Below are 22,622 nucleotides of genomic sequence, written 5' to 3'. Positions count from 1 at the left end.
ATGGCTCCCCACAGGGGATTCAGATTCTCGTGGATGATGGCGGTGGTGCTGATGATGGTGATCGTGTGATAATGCTGGTAATAGTGATGATGATGATGACGTGATAACGGCAGTGATGATGAGGCTTATATCACGTAGAAAATAACTTCACGCACTCTTTAGTTTTGGGTTATTATGCAAGGTCTTCTTTATTTTGGTCTTATTAAACATGGCTTAAGGCAAATCTCAGAAATCCATTTTACGTACTATGTGAAATGACCAAGGCTCATCCCAGAGTTTCTGCTCAGGGATTTGTCAGGGAGGATGGAGCAAAGGAATTAGTCATTTATCCATTCATTGCTTTGACCTATGAGTAGCGCAAACATTCGGGATATCAGTACTGCATGAGAAAGCAGGGATATAAAAATATAGGAGCTAGCAAGATGATGGAGATCATGCAGTAGTGTTTGTTGAATGAATAAATGATGCCCATGAGCTCTTGAAAAAAGTTGGCCTGGCTAACACCTGTGAGGTCTACCTTTTAACCTACGATATGACTGTGCTTCTTTCATAGGTACGGGGCTCTTTCCTGGTAACGCACACACAAATTTCAGAAGAGCTTGGATCAGGTATCGTCCATGTTTGAACCAGAGTGTCAGGGCAAACTCTGTTCTCCTGACACTGTGTCCCAAACTGAAGGCAACACTTGGCACAGTGGAGGACTGGCAGCTATCTGTGAGGGATTTCTCCTTCTGCTGTCAAATCACAGAAGCTCCTGGCTTGGGGTTGACAAGAGGGGTCGTCATTTGGAAGGCTTTCCTTAATCTCTTGTTCCTGACCCAGAAGCACGGCAGACTCCCTTGTCTTACATGAGCTTCTTCTAACCTTGTGTTACCTACACATGCGTCCCCATTTATATCAGCCCTTTTCTTTGGCTACTTTTAAAAATAGTGCATTCTGGCAGCTCCCAGTTCCCTGCTTCACCTTCAGTCTTCCTTTTTTCCCCAACTATTTCATCTTAGTAATAGTGCTTGTGTTAATTTTATATGCCGACTTGACTTGGCCATGGTGCCCAGATATGTGGTCAGACATTATTCTGGGGGTTTCCGTGGGGGTGTTTATGGATGAAATTAACATTTAAATTGTTGGACTTTGAGTAAAGCAGATTGTGCTCCATAGTGTGGGTGGGCCTCGTCAAATCAGTTGAAGGTGTGAATAGAACAAAAGACTGACCTCCCCAGAGAAAGATGGCATTTTGCAGCAGAAGTCCTCTGGGCTTGAGCTACAACATCATCTCTTTCCTGTGTCTCCAGCCTGCTGGTCTACCCCACAGATTTTGGACTTGCCAGCCTCTATAATTGCATGTAATTGTATGAATCAATTCCTTAAAATAAATATCTCCCTTTCTTTCTCCCTCTCTCCCCACACACACACACACACACACACACACACACACACACACGCACCCTATTAGTTCTGTTTCTCTGGAGAAGCTTACTACAAAAATTCCAGCATGCATATTAAAATATCTCGCCTACACAATCTAATTGCTCTGGCATGCTGTCTTTTTTTTTTAATGTGTAGCTTCAACGTTTATTGATAATGATGCTTATGATGATAGGTTTTTAAAAATATCTTTATTGGAGTATAATTGCTTTACAATGATGTGTTAGTTTCTGCTTTATAACAAAGTGAATCAGGTATACATATACATATGTTCCCATATCTCTTCCCTCTTGTGTCTCCCTCCCTCCCACCCTCCGTATCCCACCCCTCTAGGTGGTCACAAAGCACCCAGCTGATCTCCCTGTGCTATGTGGCTGCTTTCCACTATCTATCTATTTTACGTTTGGTAGTGTATATATGTCCGTGCCACTCTCTCACTTTGTCTCAGCTTACCCTTCCCCCTCCCCGTATCCTCAAGTCCATTCTCTAGTAGGTCTGCATCTTTATTCCTGTCTTGCCCCTAGATTCTTCATGACCTTTTCTTTTTAGATTCCATATATATGTGTTAGCATACGGTTTTTGTTTTTCCCTTTCTGACTTACTTCATTCTGTATGACAGACTCTAGGTCTATCCACCTCAGTACAAATAATTCAATTACGTTTCCTTTTATGGCTGAGTAATATTCCATTGTGTATACATGCCACATCTTCTTTATCCATTCATCTGTCGATGGTCACTTAGGTTGCTTCCATGTCCTGGCTATTGTAAATAGAGCTGCAATGAACACTGTGGTACATGACTCTTTTTGAATTATGGTTTTCTCAGGGTATATGCCCAGTAGTGGGATTGCTGGATCATATGGTAGTTCTATTTTTTAGTTTTTTGAGGAGCCTCCATACTGTTCTCCATAGTGGCTGTATCAATTTACATTCCCACCAACAGTGCAAGAGGGTTCCCTTTTCTCCACACCCTCTCCAGCATTTATTGTTTGTAGATTGTTTGATGATGGCCATTCTGACCGGTGTGAGGTGATATCACATTGTAGTTTTGATTTGCATTTCTCTAATGATTAGTTAGTAATGGTGAGCAGTCTTTCATGTGTTTTTTGGCAGTCTGTATATCTTCTTTGGAGAAATGTCTATTTAGGTCTTCTGCCCATTTTTGGATTGGGTTGTTTGTTTTTTTGGTATTGAGCTGCATGAGCTGTTTGTATATTTTGGAGATTTTTCCTTTGTCAGTTGCTTCATTTGCAAATATTTTCTCCCATTCTGAGGGTTGTCTTTTCATCTTGTTTATGGTTTCCTTTGCTGTGCAAAAGCTTTTAAGTTTCATTAGGTCCCATTTGTTTATTTTTGTTTTTATTTCCATTTCTCTAGGAGGTGAGTCAAAAAGGATCTTGCTGTGATTTATGTCATAGAGTGTTCTGCCTAAGTTTTCCTCTAAGAGTTTGATAGTATCTGGCCTTACATTTAGTTCTCTAATCCATTTTGAGTTTATTTTTGTGTATGGTCTTAGTGACTGTTCTAATTTCATTCTTTTACATGTAGCTGTCCAGTTTTCCCAGCACCACTTGTTGAAGAGGCTGTCTTTTCTCCAGTGTATATTCTTGCCTCCTTTATCAAAGGTAAGATGACCATATGTGCGTGGGTTTATCTCTGGCTTTGTATCCTGTTCCAATGATCTGTATTTCTGTTTTGTGCCAGTACCATGCTGTCTTGATGACTGTAGCTTTGTAGTATAGTCTTAGGGAGCCTGATTTCTCCAGCTCCGTTTTTCTTTCTCAAGATTGCTTTGGCTCTTCAAGGTCTTTTATTTTTTTAAAGAATTTTTCTTTTTATAAGCAGATATTCATTTTTTAATTATTATTTATGTTTGGCTGTGTTGGGTCTTCGTTTCTGTGTGAGGGTCTTCTCCACTTGCGGCAAGTGGGGGCCACTCTTCATCGTGGTGTGCGGGCCTCTCACTAGCGTGGCCTCTCTTGTTGCGGAGCACAGGCTCCAGACGCGCAGACTCAGTAGTTGTGGCTCACGGGCCTAGTTGCTCCGTGGCATGTGGGATCTTCCCAGAGCAAGGCTCGAACCTGTGTCCCCTGCATCGGCAGGTTGATTCTCACACCACTGTGCCACTGGGGAAGCCCCTATTCAGGGTCTTTTGTGTGTCCATACAAATTGTGAAACTTTTTGTTCTAGTTCTGTGAAAAATGCCAGTGGTAGTTTGATAGGGATTGCATTGAATCTGTAGATCGCTTTGGGTAGTAGAGTCATTTTCACAATGTTGATGTGCAAATGTGTGTGTAATTACAGTGTTCTAATATTTAATTTAATATTCATTCATGAAAATTTTATGTATTGCTTTCCACTCTAGTTTTGATGGCAGCCTGGTGTTTTATCAAATGAGAAAGTGCATTTTATCTGACCTTCTATAAAATGGTGCTAAGGTAGCCATCTTTGTGCTTCCCTCCTCCTCACATTTGTATTATTTACTTATAGTAAACTCCAATTAACAGGACTTCTTGGTCACACTGTATGGACGTTTTGCATTTTTTTGATACCCAACTCTCTTTGTCTCTTTCTTTTCTGCCCCTAAGACTCAGCCTTTGGAAGTAGTGTTGCCCAGTCAAATTACAAGACACTAGTTAAACTTGACTTTTTTATAAATAACAGTTTTTAGTGTAAATGTATACCAAATATTGCACGATAAACAACACATAGTAGTTTAGTATATGTATATGCCATGCAATATTTGAGACAAGTAGTTTATTTAGTACAAGTATGTCCTATACAATATTTTAGACAAATCTTTTATTTAGTATATGTATGTCCCATGCTGTAGTTGGGACATAGTTATACTAAAGAAGACATATTTGTTGTTTATTTGTTGTTTATCTGAAACTCAGATTTAACTGTGTGTCCTGTGTGTTGATTTGCTGAAGCCAGCAACCCTGTTTGAAACATTTGTCTAGGACTTAGAGCCAGGTTGATGAAGCCTTTAGAGTCAGAATACTCCTTATTTTCAGTATTTTACAATCTGACTTCTGATGGGACCGCTGAAGTGAGTGGAATTGTGTCTCAAGTGCTAACATTTTTTGAGCACCACTGGGAAACCATTGGAGAACCGTAGACCAATAACTGGGCAACATTTATTGAGTGTGGGTGGGTGTCAAGGTAGGAAAGGACCAACCACGATTGCTTAGCTTTAAAAAAGAAGTATTTAGGTTGGGTGAGCGCTGTGTTAGGTATTTGTGGTCTAACCACTAGGTTCGTGTAGCACAAACCTGGTTTTCTATGGTAGGTCCTGCTAATCACCCCCAGACTAGGACAGTGGAAGCAAGGTTTCCGGGTATATTTAAGGAAGACACTGTCAGGTTCAGACTCTGCATTTGCATGAGTCTGACAGAGAGCACATCCTCCAGTGTTGCATCCTGGGTGCCTTGCTTGACTTAATTTTCCTCAGTCTTGCTGCAGTTCCACGAGAGATGAGAAATACAACAAAAGATCCCTATCTCAGACCGTAAACGCAACCCGCACATGTCTTGTCTCGCTGAAACCCTTGAATGGCGGCACTGTTGCCATAGTAATCTTATTTTTGTCTGTAGACTGTAAGCTCCTTCAGAACGAGGACCAGGAATCACTTGTCTCTCCACTCTGCTCGGTCTGTAGCTTCTTGCTTAACGTGGCCTCAGCGTCCTATAAATATCAGTTGAATTAGTAAAGCAGTGACAACTTTACAATTATTGGGTTGGCCAAAAAGTTCGTTTGAACATCTTACAGAAAAAAACATACGAACTTTTGGCCAACACAATCTTTTCCAAAGAAGTGACGGGAAATGGAACTCCGGATTCATCCACTTTTACACATTTTCGCCATCACTTCCTATTATTTTCCCAAAGCTTTAACTGGGAAGATGTCAGTCTACATGATCAGATAAATTGATGTGAAAACCACTGTAGGAAGAGAAATTCCTCCCCACCTAAGAAGATACTTTTGCTAACAAATGATTTATTCAACAGAGATGTTGAATGTCCTTTAAAATTAAGTTTTCCAAGAAGGAAGTTGGACATTTTTCACCTGCCCGGTCATGACTGCCCTGGGTGATTAAAAGCGATTCGAGGAATGTGCAAAATGGCTCTCGTGAATTTCCCCCTGACAGGTGTTGAGACACGCAGCTGGGCGTTCATTTGTCTGAACATTGCTGTGGAGGCTCTTGTGTTCCCTGGACGCATAGGAATGTGAGCTGTGTAAAGCACACGTTGTGAAGGGAGGTTGGACCTTCAGATTGTATCTTCTGAGTTAAGAAAAAAAAAAAAAAAGGCATTGTAGATTTTAAAATAATAAGAATAGTTGAGCCACGGTCACGCCACGTATGAAGGTAGGGCAGTGATGTTGATCTCTCATTGCTCGTCATCCTTTAAATAACTAACCTGAGAGTGAGGCAGCAGAGGAAATATTCCGAAGAGAACGTTTCATCACAAGAAGAAAGTCTGTGGAGAGAGAACCTGTCACGCAGAACCTGTCCGATCTGAACAGTAGAATCTCAGCCCTCATTCTTGAGGTCCCGTCCTCTGCAACCACAATTTCCTCTTTATCACAGACAGCAGCGTGTCCATTGTGCCTTGTCACCCTTCCACTGAGTGACTTTTAGCATTGATTGGCAGCCCGCTGCCAATCTGAAAGGAAGTAAAGTGTGCTGGGTTCCACAAGTCAATCGTTAAGTCAACGATGGGTGGGAAATGTCCCCCGTGGTTTCCAGGAGCTCGCGCGTGCGCGCTTGTGGGTGCGTATATGCACGCACACACCAGGTACATCAGATGGCTGGTGACTGGGGTGCCTGCTCAGGGTTCTGGGGGATGCCACCTGCTGCAGATTCCTGCTGGCATTTCACTTGCAGTGTCCACTCTATCACTTAAGACATCCTCCAGATTTCATTCCCAAACATCCCAGCAGAGCCTGCACCAAGATGAACCCATGTGGTCATAAAGAATCACCATTTATCTGACCTGTGAGAGTATCAATTTATCAACGCTTCACACATTCGTATTATTAAATATGACATTACTTGTATAAAATGTATCCATTTAAAAAGTTACCTTTACTTTTTTCCCGTGGTCAGTTTCCCTTGACAAGCACTGATTTCAGATGTGTTTCCTCATGTTATCCCAGACCTTATACAAAACATGAGTAATACCGTTTTATACATTCGATATTTGTATAGATTTGCCTTCACATTTACCATTTTTTGATGTCTTTATTTCTTTTGACATTCTTGCACCTTCCAACGTGGGTTAGTGCTGGCTTTCGTTTTTAATTTTCAAAAACTTTTATGGAGATATCATTGACATAAAACATTGCATAAGTTTAAGATATACAACATGTGGATTTGATACACTGATGTGTTGCAACATGATTGCCACTGCACTAACGCCTCTGTCATAATTATGTCTCTTTTGTTGTGGGAACAATTAAGACCTAATCTGTTAGCAACTTTGTAGTTTACAAGACTGATGTCTATAATCAGTATGCTGTGCATTAAATCTCCAGGACTTATTTATCTACTGGTTGCAAGCTTGCACCCTTAAACAACATCTCCCAATCCCCTACTCCCAAGCCCCTGATCACCACCCTTCCACTGTCTGCTTTTACAAGTCTGAGGTTTTTAGATTCCACATATAAGCTATACCATACAGTGTTGGTCTTTGTGTAACCTGACATCTCATTTAGCATAATGTCCTCAAGGTCCATCACGTTGCTGCAAATGGTAGGACTTCCTTCTTCCTCATGGCTGAATAATATTCCTGTGTGTGTGTGTGTGTGTGTGTGCGTGCACGCGCGCGTGTGTGTGCACGACTGATGTTTTTATCCGTTACTTTGATTTATCTGTTGAAGACATTTAGGTTCTTTCAGTATCTTGGCTATTGTGAATAATTCTGCAGTAAACGTGGGAGTGTAATTATCTCTTTGATAGCCTATTTTTATTCCCTTGGGATATACCAAGGAATGGAATTTGTGGATCATATGGTAGTTCTGTTTTTTAAAATAAATTTATTTATTTTATTTATTTACGTTTGGCTGCATTGGGTCTTCATTGTTGCGCACGGGCTTTCTCTAGTTCCAGCCAGCGGGGTCTGCTCTTCGTCGTGGTGTGCGGGCTTCTCGTGACAGTGGCTCCTCTTGTTGTGGAGCACGGGCTCTAGGCACATGGGCTTCAGTAGTTGTGGGGCATGGGCTCCGTAGTTGTGGATCGTGGTCTCTAGAGCGCAGGCTTAGTAGTTGTGGCACAGGGGCTTAGTGGCTCCGCGGTATGTGGGATCTTCCTGGACTAGGGCTCGAACCCATGTCCCCTGCATTGGCAGGCGGATTCTTAACCACTGTGCCACCAGGGAAGTTCCAGTAGTTCTAGTTTTAATTTTGGGGAGAACCTCCATACTGTTTTTCATAGTGGCTGAACAAATTTACACTCTTACCAACTGTGCACAGGACTCCTTTTTCTCCACATCTTCACCAACACTTGTCATCTCTTGTCTTCTTGATGATAGCCATTCTAACTGGCGTGAGGTGTTACATTATTGTAGTTTAAATTTTCATTTCCCTAGTAAATATCATATAATAATGCATATATGTGGAATCTAGAAAATGGTATAGATGATCTTCTTTGCAAAGCAGAAATAGAGACACAGGCGTAGAGAACAAATGTATGGATACCAAGGGGGAAAGGGGTGGGATGGGAGGAATTGGGAGACTGGGATTGACACATATACACTCTTGATACTATGTATAAAATGGACAACTGATGGGAACATACTGTATAGCACAGGGAACTAATGCAGCTGATAACCTAAACGGGAGGGAAGTCCAGAAGGGAGGGGATATCTGTACGTGTATGGCTGATTCATTTTGTTGTGCAGGGGAGGCTAACACAACATTGTAAACAACCATACTCCAATAAAAATTAGTTTAAAAAAAAGAAAAGAAAAATCTGGAAATAGATGCTGCATCTACTCCTGCTCTCAATATATACATATCTTTTCTCTTAACTTCTGTATTTTTGGTTAAATAAGTCGGAAACTGATAGCTTGTATATAATCATATTATGTTCAATAATAAATGTCTTCAATAAAAAAAATTTTTGCATTTCCCTGATGATTACTGATGTTGAGTACCTTTTCATGTACCTGTTGGCCGTTTGATGTCTTGTTTGAAAATGTGTCTGTTCCTCTTCCCATTTTTAATTGGATTTGGGGGGGGTGTTGAGTAGTACAAGTTTATTATATTTTTTGGATATTAATTCCTTGCTCCATACGTGGTTTGCAAAAATTTTCTTCCATTCTATAAGTTACCTTTTCATTTTTTGGGATTCTTTTGCTATGTATAAGCTTTTTACTTTGATATAGTGTAATTTGTTTATTTTTGCTTTTGTTGTTTGCTTTTAATGTTATATCTTAAAAAAATTATTGCCAAGACCTATGCCAAGGAGCTTCTTTCCTAAGTTTTCTTTAGGAGTTTTATGGTATTAGGTCTTACGTTTAAGTCTTTGATTCATTTCAAGTTAATTTTTGAGGGTGGTGTAAAATAGGGATCCAATTTCATTTTTCTACATGTGGTCATCCCATTTTCCCATCACAGTTTGTTGAAGAGACTCTCCTTTCCCCATTGAGTGTTATTGGCTCCCTTGTTAAATATTAGTTGACCATAAATGTGGGCAGTTATTGCTGGGCTCGGTTTTAATTCCATTGGTCTTTGTGTTTATTTTTATGCCACTGCCATATCATTTTGATCATCATAGCTTTGTAGTATAGTTTGAAATCCGGAAGTGTGATACTTCTGGCTTTGTTCTTCTTCCTCATGATTGCTTTGGCTATGAGGGGTCTTTTGTGATGCCATACAAATTTTAGGACTACTTGTTCTATTTATGTGAAAAATGCCTTTGGGATTTTGATGAGGATGGCTTTGCATCTATAGATTGCTTTGGGTAGTATGGACATTTTTTTTTTTTTTTTCCAGTACGTGGGCCTCTCACTGTTGTGGCCTCTCCCGTTGCGGAGCACAGACTCCGGACGCGCAGGCTCAGCAGCCATGGCTCATGGGCCTAGCCGCTCTGTGGCATGTGGGATGTTCCCGGACCAGGGCACGAACCCGTGTCCCCTGCATCGGCAGGTGGACTCTCAACCACTGCGCCACCAGGGAAGCCCAGTATGGGCATTTTAACAATAACATTTCTTTTGATCCATGAATACATGCTATGTTTACATTTGCCTTTCTTCCTCAGTTTCTTTCATCAGAGATTTGTCTTCATTGTACAGATTTTTAATTCCTTAAGTAAATATATTTCTAAGTATTCTGTTATTTTTATGCTGTTGTGAATGTGATGCTCTTTGTAATTTCTTTTCAGATTTTTCATTGTTAGTGTATAGAAACACAAGATTTCTGTATGGTAATTTTGTATATTGAAACTGTACTGACTTCACTAATTCCAACAGTTTCATGATTGAATCTTTAGGATTTTCTATATGTCAGATTATATCATCTGTAAATAACAACATTTTACTTCTTCCTTTTCAATTTGGATGCTTTTATTTTTTTGTCTTGCCTAGTTACTCTAGCCAGGACTTCCAGTACTGTGTTGAATAGGCTTGGTGAGAGAGTGCACCTTAATGCACAGGCTTTAAAATCATCTCCTTCAGTGGTGGTCTACTCGTGGAAATGTTCGGAGGCTGTTGTTTTTGCAGCTGTATTTATTTCAGCCCCATTTTGGAAAGATATTTTCTCTGGGATCTATTTCCTTTCAATGCTTTAATTCTTTTATTCCACTCTCTCCTGGTAGACTGGCTTCCATTGCTTGATCAGAGTCAGGTGTAAGTCCCACCATCAGGCCTTTGAAAATATGCCACCTTTTGTTGTCTGGCTGCTTTTAAGCTTATCTCTTTGTCTTTGGTATACTCTGGAATGCCCTGTGATGTATGTGTGTACATGTGTTTAATTTTATTCTTTTTGGGATTACTTTGATTTCCTGTACGTGTGGGTTACTGTCTTTCTGGTTGATTTTCAATCATCATCTCTTCATGTATTCCTGTCCCCTGTCTTTCTGGAACTCTTAACGCTTGTTAGCTCTTCTTCTTGTGTCTTCAGTATTTTTCTAACATCTCTTTCACATTTTTCATTTCTGTGTCTCTCTGTGCTGGCTTCTGGAAAGTGTAGCCTTCCAATTCACTGATTCTCTTTTCAGTTCTTTCTTATCTACTTTTAACTCCATCCACTGAGTTTTAAATTTCAGTGTTTGTATCTTGCATTTCTAGAAGTTCTGTTGGGTCTTTTTCAAATCAAGCTTGCTTTTATTTCTTTGTGTAGGTTGTGCTTCCCTCTGTATGTATCTGATCATCTAAACCTGAAATCTTTGTTGCTCTGTTTGTTCTGTGTCTCATGCCTGTTGAGAATTGCTCAAGGAGACTTAAGTCCTTATGGGCTTTGTAATCTTTACATTTCACACACTCTTCTCCCTTGTCCCTGGATGAGGGCACATTCCTCCAGAGAAGATGTGTGTTTGCATCTTCTGGGGGTCTCTGTGGGCCAAAAGTATGACGTAGTCATGCTGTTCATTCAGACAGTTGGAATCCTTGCTGTATCCTTGCTGTTATACTTCAGATGTCATCACTGTGCCTAGAAACACTTTCAGTTAGGACCATTTTAAACCAAATTCAGAGTTTAGAACTGGAGGGAATACCACCTAAGTGATGTGAATTTATCCTGCTAATCTGTATGAGGGCAGATTCTTGGTTACAGATTTTCAAGAAATTCCCTTTGCCTTATTAACTAAGTGCCAACGCATGACTTCTAGAGGGTGGAAGCTGTGTTTGCATCTTGTGGACTCTTATACTGAGAATGTCATTGCTGGTTCTCAAACCCATTAACTCACGTCTTCTTTACATTCTAAATAATGATTAAGGACCCCAAACAGCTTCTGTCCGGGTGACTGATATAAATTGATATTTACCATATTAGTAACAAAAACTGAGAAGATTGTTACACATCTATTGATGGATACATTTAAAAATAATGATAATAAATCCATGACATGTCAACACAAATAATTTATTCTTACTGTATGAAGAATATCTTGTATTCTTATTATATAAAGAATATAGTCTTATGAGTATATTATATTCTTATAAACTATATATATATATGTTCTATGTAATATATTCTCACTAGTGGGAGAATATGAGTGAGAAGAATGGCATTGTTTTACATTTTTGCAAGTCACTTTAATGTCTGGCATTCTAGAAAACAACCAGATTCTTCTATCTGCTTCTGTATTCAATCTGTTGTGTTATCACCCATCACACAGCCTCCAGAAAAGTCCACTGGACTCTTAGAAGAGAGCGAGGGTGAAAAAGACAAATACGGTCTCAGTATCATTAGGAAGAGAGTTTCGACTCAGGGTACCCATCCCCAAGGTTTCCTGTACCACACTTTGAGAACAACTAGTGTAGCACTTTGGAGTCACAACTTTGTGGAGGAAAATGTCTCGTTAGACTCCCGACTTTGACAAGGACATAAAAAGCATTGTCTTCTGTTTCTAGAGATGTGAGAGGACATCAAAAACGTGGTCTATGTTGGACCAGTTCAGTGACTGTTTTCTGGGAAGAGGTGGCTTCAGGGCTCTGCCTGTCTGTCTCCCTCAAGATTATGGCCTGACGGCTCTGTTATCCCATCTGTCTTGAGATGCTTCTAATAAGATGCTTTATGGGAATTCCCTGGCAGTCCAGTGGTTAGGGCTCCACGCTTTCACTGCAGAGGGCCCGGTTTCAATCCCTGGTCAGGGAACTAAGATCCCACAAGTTGTGCCGCCAGAAAAAAAAAAAGGTGCTTTACAAATATAGTCAGCCAGCATTCTTCATTTTGTTTCAGCTGGAATGTTGGCTCAAATAAGCTAATCTTCCATGTTACCAGAAATAGCACTCATATTAAAAGACTTAAGCATGACAGATTAAGATGACGAGAAGAAAATAGGAATATTAAGGATTTAAGTTATATAACAGAAGGAAAGTTTACTGGATCTATAAGAAAATCCATATCCATAAAATATAAATGACATTGTTAACTATTAGCTCAAAAAGAAAACATTAATTTCAAATCGTATAAATAGGATCAACCATATTTGGGGCCACAATGTCATGATGTTAAAATTTGATAACAGAATATTTACAAATACTGTCATCCAACTGGAATTTGTTTTTTATTGAAGTATAGTTGATTTACCATGTGGTGTCAGTCTCTGCAGAGTGACTCAATTAAGCACATCTGTACATTCTTTTTTATATTCTTTTCCATTATGGTTTATCCCAGGAGATTGGATATAGTTCCCTGTGCTCTACAGTAGGACCTTGTCGTTTATCCATTCTCTCTATGTAATAGTTTGCATCTACTAATTCCAAACTCCTAATCCATCCCTCTGCCTCCCCCCTTCCCCCTGCCCCTTGGCAACCATAAGTCTCTTTTCTGTGAGTCTGTTTCTGTTTTGTAGATAAGTTCATTTGTGTCATATTTTAGATTCCACGTATAAGTGACATCATATGGTATCTGTCTTTCTCTGTTTGACTTACTTCACTTAGTATGATAATCTCTAGTTGCATCCATGTTGCTGCAAATGGCATCATTTCATTCTTTTTTATGGCCGAGTAATATTCCGTTGTATATATGTACCACATCTTCTTTATCCATTCTTCTGTCGATGGACACTTAGGTTGCTTCCATGTCTTGGCTATTGTAAATAGTGCTGCCGCTAGGGGTGCATGTAGCTTTTTGAGTTACAGTTTCCAACTGGAATTTTAAAACTCTCTTTTAAATGTCTTTCTGGAAGAAGAAAGGAAGTTAAAGCAATCACTTTCAGAACACTGGGGGTATGGCTAAAATTACTCTCGGATGGTAGAGGAAAGGGGATTGACTTTTTTTAGAATGAGTTTATTTTTTAAATAACGAATCAAATGTTAGACTGAGAAGTTGATAAAGAGAAACATCAATCTCAAGAAAGCAAGAAAATGAAATTCTTCAGCTAATAGGGGAGTAATTGAATAAGTAAGAACATGGGTCGGTATGCATGATATAAAATCCCCCTTTGTTCCCAAAGCCTTCAGGGATCTACATGATTCGGAGACAAGCTACCTCTGTGATCTCCCATTCCACCACTATGTATTTTTCTCCCTTCATTGATGACACATGGACCTCCTTGCTTTTCTGGGATTGCAGTCCCACCTTAGGGCTTTTACCCGGTCGGTTCTCTTTGCTAGAATTTTCAATGCCCAGGTGGCGATCGCTACCAAGGAGGGGATTTAACTGTTGTGTTCACAGCCTTATATCCACCTTCTAGGATATTGCAGTCTGAAACGAATGCTTCGTAAATATATTTAATAAGAGGATACAATAAAGCAGAGACCTAGTCTTCTGAAAAAATGTTCAGATAAACCACTAGAAAGCGATATGAAAAGAATGATAAAGTGTGCCTACCCCCAATTGACCCCAAGACAGTATATATATCACAAGAATCATCGGTGTGACTGTCAGTGGCTTCTGCAAATACTTTTGAAAAGTAGAATAAAAGGGATGATTCTGGGGAAAATATACATGACCAGAATTTAGAAAAACAAAGCAAATACCAGTAAATCAGCTTTAACAAAGAAACTGAGTAAGAGCTCTCTTCTGCATAAAAATGTTCAAGGTCGTAGAATTCTTAACTAAGTTCTCTGAAACCTGCAAGGAATTCTCAAGGTATTTATATTACTCAGAGATTGGGTTAAGAAGGCAAGCTTCTAAATAATTTGGGACAGCTTCCTCAGAATCATTCTAAAATTTGATTTAAAAAGCCTAAGAAAAAGAGACTCTAAAGTGATAGGAATATTATTGCAAATAACATGAAAATTGATTCAGCAGATAGCATCATTCACTACATCAAAAGAATAAGACCCATGAAAAGGTGAGGTTAATTTTAGCAATTGAAGGATGGGTTAATTAAGATATGATTCATGAAAAAAAAAATGATTCATGCAATGAACCCTATAAATAGGTCAAAATAAAAGGAAACAACTAATACAGGTCTAACGGGTATTTGATAAAATTGCACCATTCTTCCTGAGAAGAACTCTTTAACAAAACAAGAGTAGAAAAATGTTCCATAGAGAACAGACTTGTGGTAGCCAAGGGGGAGGGGGTGGGGGAGGGATAGACTGGGGGACTGGGATTAGCAGATGTAAACTATTATCTATAGGATGGATACACAACAAGGTCCTACTGTAGAGCACAGGGAACTCTATTCACTACCCCGGGATGAGCCATCGTGGAAAAGAATATGAAAAAGAATGTATATATGTGTGTACCTGAGTCACTTTGCTGTACAGCAGAAATGAACACAAGTATACCTCAATAAAAAAATAAATTAAAAAAAAGAAAGTTAAAATGTCGTTCCCATGGTGTATATTTACATACCCATATGTGTATGTTTGCAAATACCAGTATTGTGCTAAATGAGGATTCACCAGAAAACAAGCTGTGAAAACCGCAAACAAGACAAGCATGTTTTATCATGTCACCTTTGCGTTTCAATATTGTTGTAGGTACCTTGTGTCTACACAGAGAAAGGAAAAATAGCTATCGTACAGCTGACAGAGGTTGACCAGTTAATACGTGCCCGCTCTTTATATTTCTTTTTTCTAATTTTTTATGGAAATAGAGTTGATTTACCATGTTGTGTCAGCTCCAGGTGTACAGCAGAGTGATTCAGCGATACATATATGTATCTATTCTTTTTCATATTCTTTTCCATTATAGGTTATTACAAGACATTGAATATAGCTCCCTGTGCTGTCCAGTAGGTCTTTGTTGATTATCTGTTTTATATATAGTAGTGTGTGTATGTTAATCCAAACCTCCTATTCTTCCCCCCATCGCCTTTGGTAACCACAAGTCTGTTCTCTAAGTCTGTGGGTCTGTTTCTGTTTTGTACATAAGTTCATTTGTATCATGTTTTTAGATTCCACATATAAGTGATATCATATGATGTTTGTCTTTCTCTTTCTGACTTACTTCACTTAGTATGATCATCTCTAGGTCTGTCCGTGTTCTATGCACTTTATCTTCCTGACGTCATTGAAACCTCAGACGGAATTGAGAAAGGAGGTACTGTCATTAACCCATTTCACAGACAAGAAAATACATGCAGAAGGAGATCAAATAACTTGCCCATTGTTTATTAAGTGCAGACCTTGGGTCTCAGGAAGTGTGACGTTAAGATCCCTAAGATCTTAGCATTTCTAAGATCCTAAGTGTGCTGTTGTAAGGTGTACAGCTATTGGGAGTGGGTGTGCAAGTATTTGTAGGGGTTACGTCTTCAAAGATTTATAATAATGGACCTAGGGCTTCCCTGATGGTGCAGTGGTAAGAATCCCCCTGCCAGTGCAGGGGACACGGGTTTGAGCCCTGGTCCGGGAAGATCCCACAGGCCACGGAGCAACTAAGCCCATGCGCCACAACTACCAAGCCTGCGCTGTAGAGCCCGTGAGCCACAACTACTGAGCCCACGTGCCGCAACTACTGAAAACCCGTGCACCTAGAGCCTGTGCTCCACAACAAGAGAAGCCACCGCAATGAGAAGCCTGCGTACCGCAACAAAGGGTAGCCGCCGCTCATCACGACTATGGAAAGTGCGTGCACAGCAACGGAGCCCAACCCAGCCATAAATGAATGAATGAGTGAATGAATAAATAAATTTTTAAAAATAAAATGAAATAATGGACCCAATAATAATCAACATAGCAAATGAAAAAACGTTTTAAAAAAAACTGGGCCAACTATACAAAGAGGCAGTTCAGAGAAGGAAAGAAAGATATACCCAGTGATCACCTTCACAAGCTCATTTATTTTTTTTTAAAGACAAATGAATACAAAGTGAAATGCCATTTATAGTTACCATTTTGGCAAAAATGAAAACGTCCGATGCTCTCCAGTCTGGATGCATATGTGGGAAACCAGGAACTGTAGATTATGGCAACTTTTTAGGAGGGTCATTTGACAATATCCACCAAATTATAATGTGCACATCCCTGAGGATTTATCCTAAAGATCTACCTGATTTATTGAATGTCTGTGCAAAGCTCCATGTGGGAAGATGGAGCTTAACCTACGGCACATTGGAAACAACCTAAGTGTTTATCAACAGGAAATGTTTAAGTCAGTGGATGTCCAAATAGAGATAGGAAAAAACCCTGACATCTTCTCAAATGGGATCGATCGATCCCATAGGTCTGCAAATGTAAAGTGTCCAAAATGCATTCTAAGTGAAACCAGTTGAGTTTGAAGCTAGTTTGTAAAAGATGATTTCAGTTGCATTTTGAGTTACATATATGTATGTACTGTAATGTACATGTCTATGCATTGGAAGTTCCGGATGGATACAGATGGTTACATAACAGTGATGACTTTTCAGGAGGAAAAGTGGTGTCGAGGCAGGGGTCGGGGGTAGGGGGGTTCTATTTGCTCTGCACACCATGCATTCTCTCTTCTACATTTTTTCATTTTTTATTATAGGTATGAGTTATATTTACAACTGTTTAACCCAGGTAAAATTGTGAGTCAAAATGCAAATGAACTTGAAAAGCTAAATGAAAACTTCCTAAAAGCCAGTTGAAATTGTAAAGCATGTTGCTAATTGTATTAGAGTTCTCCAGAGAAGCAGAAATATTGGGGGGGGGGGAGAGAGAGAAAGAGAGGAGATGATAGATAGGTGGATAGATAGATAGACAATAGGTGGTTAGATAGATAGGCAGACATATAGATAGACATAGATGATAGATACATATAGATAAATAGGCAGGTAGATAGAGAGGGATGATAAATAGATAGACGTATAGATAGATAGACATAGATGGTAGACAGACAGATAGAGATGATAGATATAGATAGATAGCCAGGTAGTTAGATAGATACAGATAGATGGGTAGATAGGTAGATAGATATAGTTGATAGATATAGATAGATAGGCAGGTAGATAGATAGATACTTATTCAAAGGTTATTATAAGTTTCATGAGATTATGGAGGCTAGAGGTCTCACCATCTGCCATCTGCAAGTTGAACACCCAAGGGAGCAGGTGGTGTAGCTTGAAGGCCTGGGAGCCAGAGGGTGGAGGGCAGGCAAAGATGGATGTCCCAGCTCAGCAATTAGGCAGAAAGTGAATTCTCCCTTCCTCCACCTTTTTGTTCTGTTCAGGCCTTCACCTGATTAGGTGAGGCCCACCCACCCTGGGGAGGGCAATCTGCTTGCTTCAGTCCACTGATGCAAATGTTCATCTCATCCTGAAATACACTCCCAGACACACCCAGCAATAATGCTTCACCAAATATCTGGACCCCATGGCCCAGTCATGTTGACACATGCAGTGCACCCTTACATTAACAAACTTGAAAGTCTTTTTAAAACTGATGCTTTCCCAGGAAACTGTGGGTCCTCTTTAAGTTGGGTAGACATAGTCCCAGCACCTTCTAAGGGGCCAAGCCCACCGTGAGGGCTGAGCTCAAGTAGCGTCTTGGTGTCTCTGCATTTCAGGATCATGTCCTCAAAGTGGGGAGGATTGGACAGGGCGACCTGCAAGGTCATCCCTGGTTCTGAGGTTATAATGCCCATCTTGGGGCGGGACCTTCAGCCTCGTGGCGTCACCTTCTCTGGTTTGCCTGTGAATTCTAGAGAACATTCCCAGGAAGTGGACCAGGACCCATGGGCAATGTCCTGCCATCTTGGTGGGTTGGCCTCCCACTTCCATTCCCTTCTGCTGTCCCCAGCTGACCCCTGCAGAATGACCCCTCCATAGAGGCCTCTACTGGCCGACACTTCCGACATGGACAGAAGCACCACAGGCCTCGTGTGATGCTTAGATTCCGCGTGTCGACTTGGATGAGCAATGGTGCCCTGTCCATCAACCGAACACTCCTCTCGGGGTTGCCATGGAGATATGTCGACATGGCTGACATCTACAATCCGTAGACTTTAGGCAAAGGAGCTCACCCTTGGGATTGTGGGTGGGCCTCGTCCAATCAGTTAAAGGTGTTAGGAGCAAAATCTGAGGATTCCTGCAGAGGGGATTCTGCCTGAGGACTGGAGCATAGAAATTCTGTTCGAGTTTACAGCCTGCCTTGCAGATTTCAGACTTGTCAGCCCGACAAGTGCTTGAACCAATCCCTTAAAATAAATCTCTCTCTCAACCCATCCATACCCATAGCCTATTGGTCCTGTTTCCTTGAGAAATCTGACTTACATACCTCGCTTGTCTGTGTGGGGACCAGTGACATCTACGAGACTCTTCCCACCCCACCTTGAGTCCCCTAATAGGGCATCGCCTTCTTTGGAAGTGGGCATCGGGGCCACTGGTCAGCAGAGAGCCACAGACCCTAGGCCTGTAAAGTCAGGCTAGAGTCCAATTATACTGAACCATTTCTCAGATTCACTCTTGTCCCCAATTTGTGGTGTGTGTGTGTGATCTTGATATCGCCTCTCCTTAAAAAACCTAAAAAGTAGAATCCACATTCTTCTGCTTTGCACGTTTCTAATTTTTGTAATGGACACGTTTTCTTAATTTCAAGTGAAACCCCTGGTTAGGCTGATCGGCATATACGAGAATGGCTCAGCCTACACGGATGAAATCACTTTCACACGTGCTTTTCGGGTTTCTTGTATTAAAAGAGAGGTTGGACGTAAGAGGTTCCACCTCCCCATCACCACTTTACCTGGGGAACGCAATCCCCAGCGCCACGCAAATAAGGAGACGTGGCCTTGCAAGCATGCACACGTGTGGATTTCTAATCAATACGCAGCTCCTCTCGTCTTTTTGGGTTTCTTCTTTTTCGGTGGATTTTGCTTCTCATCATATAACTGACACAGTAATGGAGAAGCTGTCTGAATCAAGGCATTTTCTGCGCCAGATCAAGAGAAAATCGTACATTCTGTGACACGCGCCACCAAATCCATACTTCCGTCGTGCGCGCGTGGCTAATTATCGGCTGTGATGTATCCTTGGGTTAATTTATGCACGCCTATTCCTTGCTTCCCAGAAGCAAAAATACAGCACAACACCGGGGCTGCAGAAACCTATCATTTTAGCTGTCGGTGGATGCCTCCCCACAGTGAGAAAAACATTTGCGAGTTGAATCTTATCCTCCACACAAGTTCGGAGACAGAAGACAAAACATTTGGTTGTGAGCTTGTCCTGCGTCCCCGGCGACACATGTGCACGCAGGGGTCGTGATGTCCGTCACAGGTGACGTTCATTTCCCAGAGGTGGTACCCAAGTCATGTCTGTGAAGAAAGTTAACCCGATTTTTAAAAACTCTCTTTCCCTGCGTTGATCGTGTAAAAATGTGGTTTGTCTCCTAAAGATAATACTTGGCTTTATTTTAGTCGCTACTGTTTCCTTGGCGATTTTTTTCCGAGGAGGATTGGATTTGCTCAAGATAGATGTTGTTGATGTCACCCAACGCCCACTGGCTCTGTCTCAGGGTTTCAGATCCCAAATTCATCGCTGGCCATCCTTGCAAAGAATTGTGTGTCCATTTCCTCCTTTCCTCACAAACTTGGGTACAGCTGGAACTGTCAGCTGCAGGTCTTGACGTGTGTCCAGTGAACGGTGCAGACAGGAAACCATTTTCCACGTCACTTCCTTTGGATGGAAATGAAGATGCCGTGAAGATCGATGGGAACCGAGTCTCACTTTTTTAAAGAGAGAAGACCTTTGGTGACGCCAGCTTCTGAATTCCCTTCTGGGGAACAAAGATGCATGGGTATTTTCTAGGGAGAAAAGAACCTTAGGAGAACATGCGTAGAGGAGATCTAGCAGAGATGCTTGTGGGGAATAACACAGCATCATGGAACGTGGCTCTTTCTTCTTCCTGTGCGTCGTCAAATGAGAATATGGGCATCAGGAACTTTAAATAATAAGGACACACACAAAGGTGGGAGGGCAGCTCATCCTCTCCGCACAGAAAGCCTTCTCTGGAAAAGAAGCCTGTTCGCTAACATGGATGGACTCCTGTGTATTGAAAGTCCTTCATCCTGGAATTCTGCAAAGAACATCTATAGTTAAGATCGGAGATCGCAGCCCATCAAACAAATACTCTTCCCAAGAGAAGTAAAGAGAGAATCCCAATTCTGAGCTTGCGGTGCTACTTCTTCAGGGTGGGGGATGTTATCAGTCATGGACTCTTCAGCGTAACATAGGATATGTGTCGTGATGCTGCGTTATCCCTTCAATGTGTCGCTCATCACTAAACATGTAATTACCGGGAAAAAAAAAAACTCAGGTCACTCTCCAATTTTATATTAATTTCTTTATTTTACGGGAGATGGAGTATAGTTGATTTACAAGGTTGTGTTAGTTTCAGATGTACACCAAAATGATTCAGTTATACATATACATATATTCATTCTTTTTCAGATTCTTTTCTCATATAGGTTATTATAGAGTATTGAGTAGAGTTCCCTGTGCTCTACAGTAGGTCCTTGTTGGTTATCTATCTTATATATAGTAGTGTGTGTGTGTTAATCCCATGCTCCTAATTTATCCCCCCCTCCCTTTCCCCTTTGGTAGCCATAAGTTTGTTTTCTACGTCTGTGAGTCTGTTTCTGTTTTGTAAATAAGTTCATTTGTATCATTTTTTTCAGATTCCACCTATGAGTGATAGCATGTGTTATTTGTCTCTGACTTACTTCCCTTAGTATGATCAGCTCTAGGTCCATCCATGTTGCTGCAAATGGCATTATTTCATTCTTTCTTATGGCTGAGTAATATTCCATCGTACACATGTACCACATCTTCTTTGTCCGTTCCTCTGTTGATGGACATTTAGGTTGCTTCCATGTCTTGGCTATTGTCAACAGCACTGCAGGGAACTTTGGGGTGCAGGTAATCTTTCCAAATTAGAGTTTTCTCAGGGTATAAGCCCAGTAGTGGGATTGCTGGGTCGTATGGTAGCTCTATTTGTAGTTTTTTAAGGAACCTCCATACTGTTCTCCATAGTGGTTGCACAGTTTTACATTCCCACTCCATTTTTAATTATTATTGTATTCCATTTCCAAACAATCGAATCACTTAAGGATATTTACTTCATATTTGTGTTCAGTCGCTGCCAATACTAGGAAACAAAAGTGTAAGCGTTCACAGCTGACAAAATCCTCGGAATAGAAACAGGTCTAGGAACCAACCATCTGAAATCACCTAAACCACATTGATTGGAAACTGAGGGATGGACTACAAGATCCTGTCCGCACTGTGAACTGCAACCCAGGGATTGAACTTCTCGCTTGTCCTTGTATCGTAATAACAGTCAAGTGACAGGGGATGAATACACCTTTGTTAAAGAATCGACTGGTCCCCCAAGTTGGTGAATATACCTTGGTGTTGTCTTCTAATTCTGTGACTCAAATGAAGAATTTGAAAAATACCAGCTTTCTACATAGTTTTCTCATTTGGTCCAAGTTAAAATGTTAAAATTAGACCCGATAGAACCAGGATATCTGAATAGAGAGAACGGCAGGTGGTGTGTTTGGCTTTTTGGCTATGCTTTCAGTGACCTCTGAGGCACTGGCCAAGCACATTTTTGGCTGGGGTGACTGACCTTTATCCGCTCAGACAGTGCTTTCGTCTTGATGCCTCATAAAATGAAAATAACTTCACCTGCCGTACCTGGGCTGGTCAGCACAGTGGCCTTTGATGAATAGAACATCACCGCAGGCTTCTGAGACCCAGATGTAAAGAACTTCTCTTTTTTCCCGTATGATGTTCATATCTATGTATATTGACCAAGACTTGGAATCCTGTAGAAAACGGGGGATAGTGGTGGCATCTTACAATTTATCAAGGCATGTGTATCAAAAACAACTTAGTTGACAAAAACAGAAATCTTAGAAAACAGTGGGAAACCCAGTAGAATGAGCGCCTCGGAGAAGACGGCCTTACAAGTCCCATAGGGCAGTTGGGAAACTGAGGCAGGGCTTTGACATTAGGCAGCGAAGACCAGGGTAGGTGAGCAGGTAGAAGGGAGGAGGACAGGATAATTGTGATGGAGGGAAAGATGGAAACAGAACAGCCAGGAGACCACCTGGGAAGTCTTTTGCCAGAGACGCTGAGAAAATAATTGCATCGTTAAGGGCACAGTTAGCTGGGGAGA

This window comes from Phocoena phocoena, chromosome X, assembly GCF_963924675.1.
Source record: "Phocoena phocoena chromosome X, mPhoPho1.1, whole genome shotgun sequence".
NCBI classification, from domain to species: Eukaryota; Metazoa; Chordata; class Mammalia; order Artiodactyla; family Phocoenidae; genus Phocoena; species Phocoena phocoena.
Note: the sequence above shows the minus strand (reverse complement) of the source record.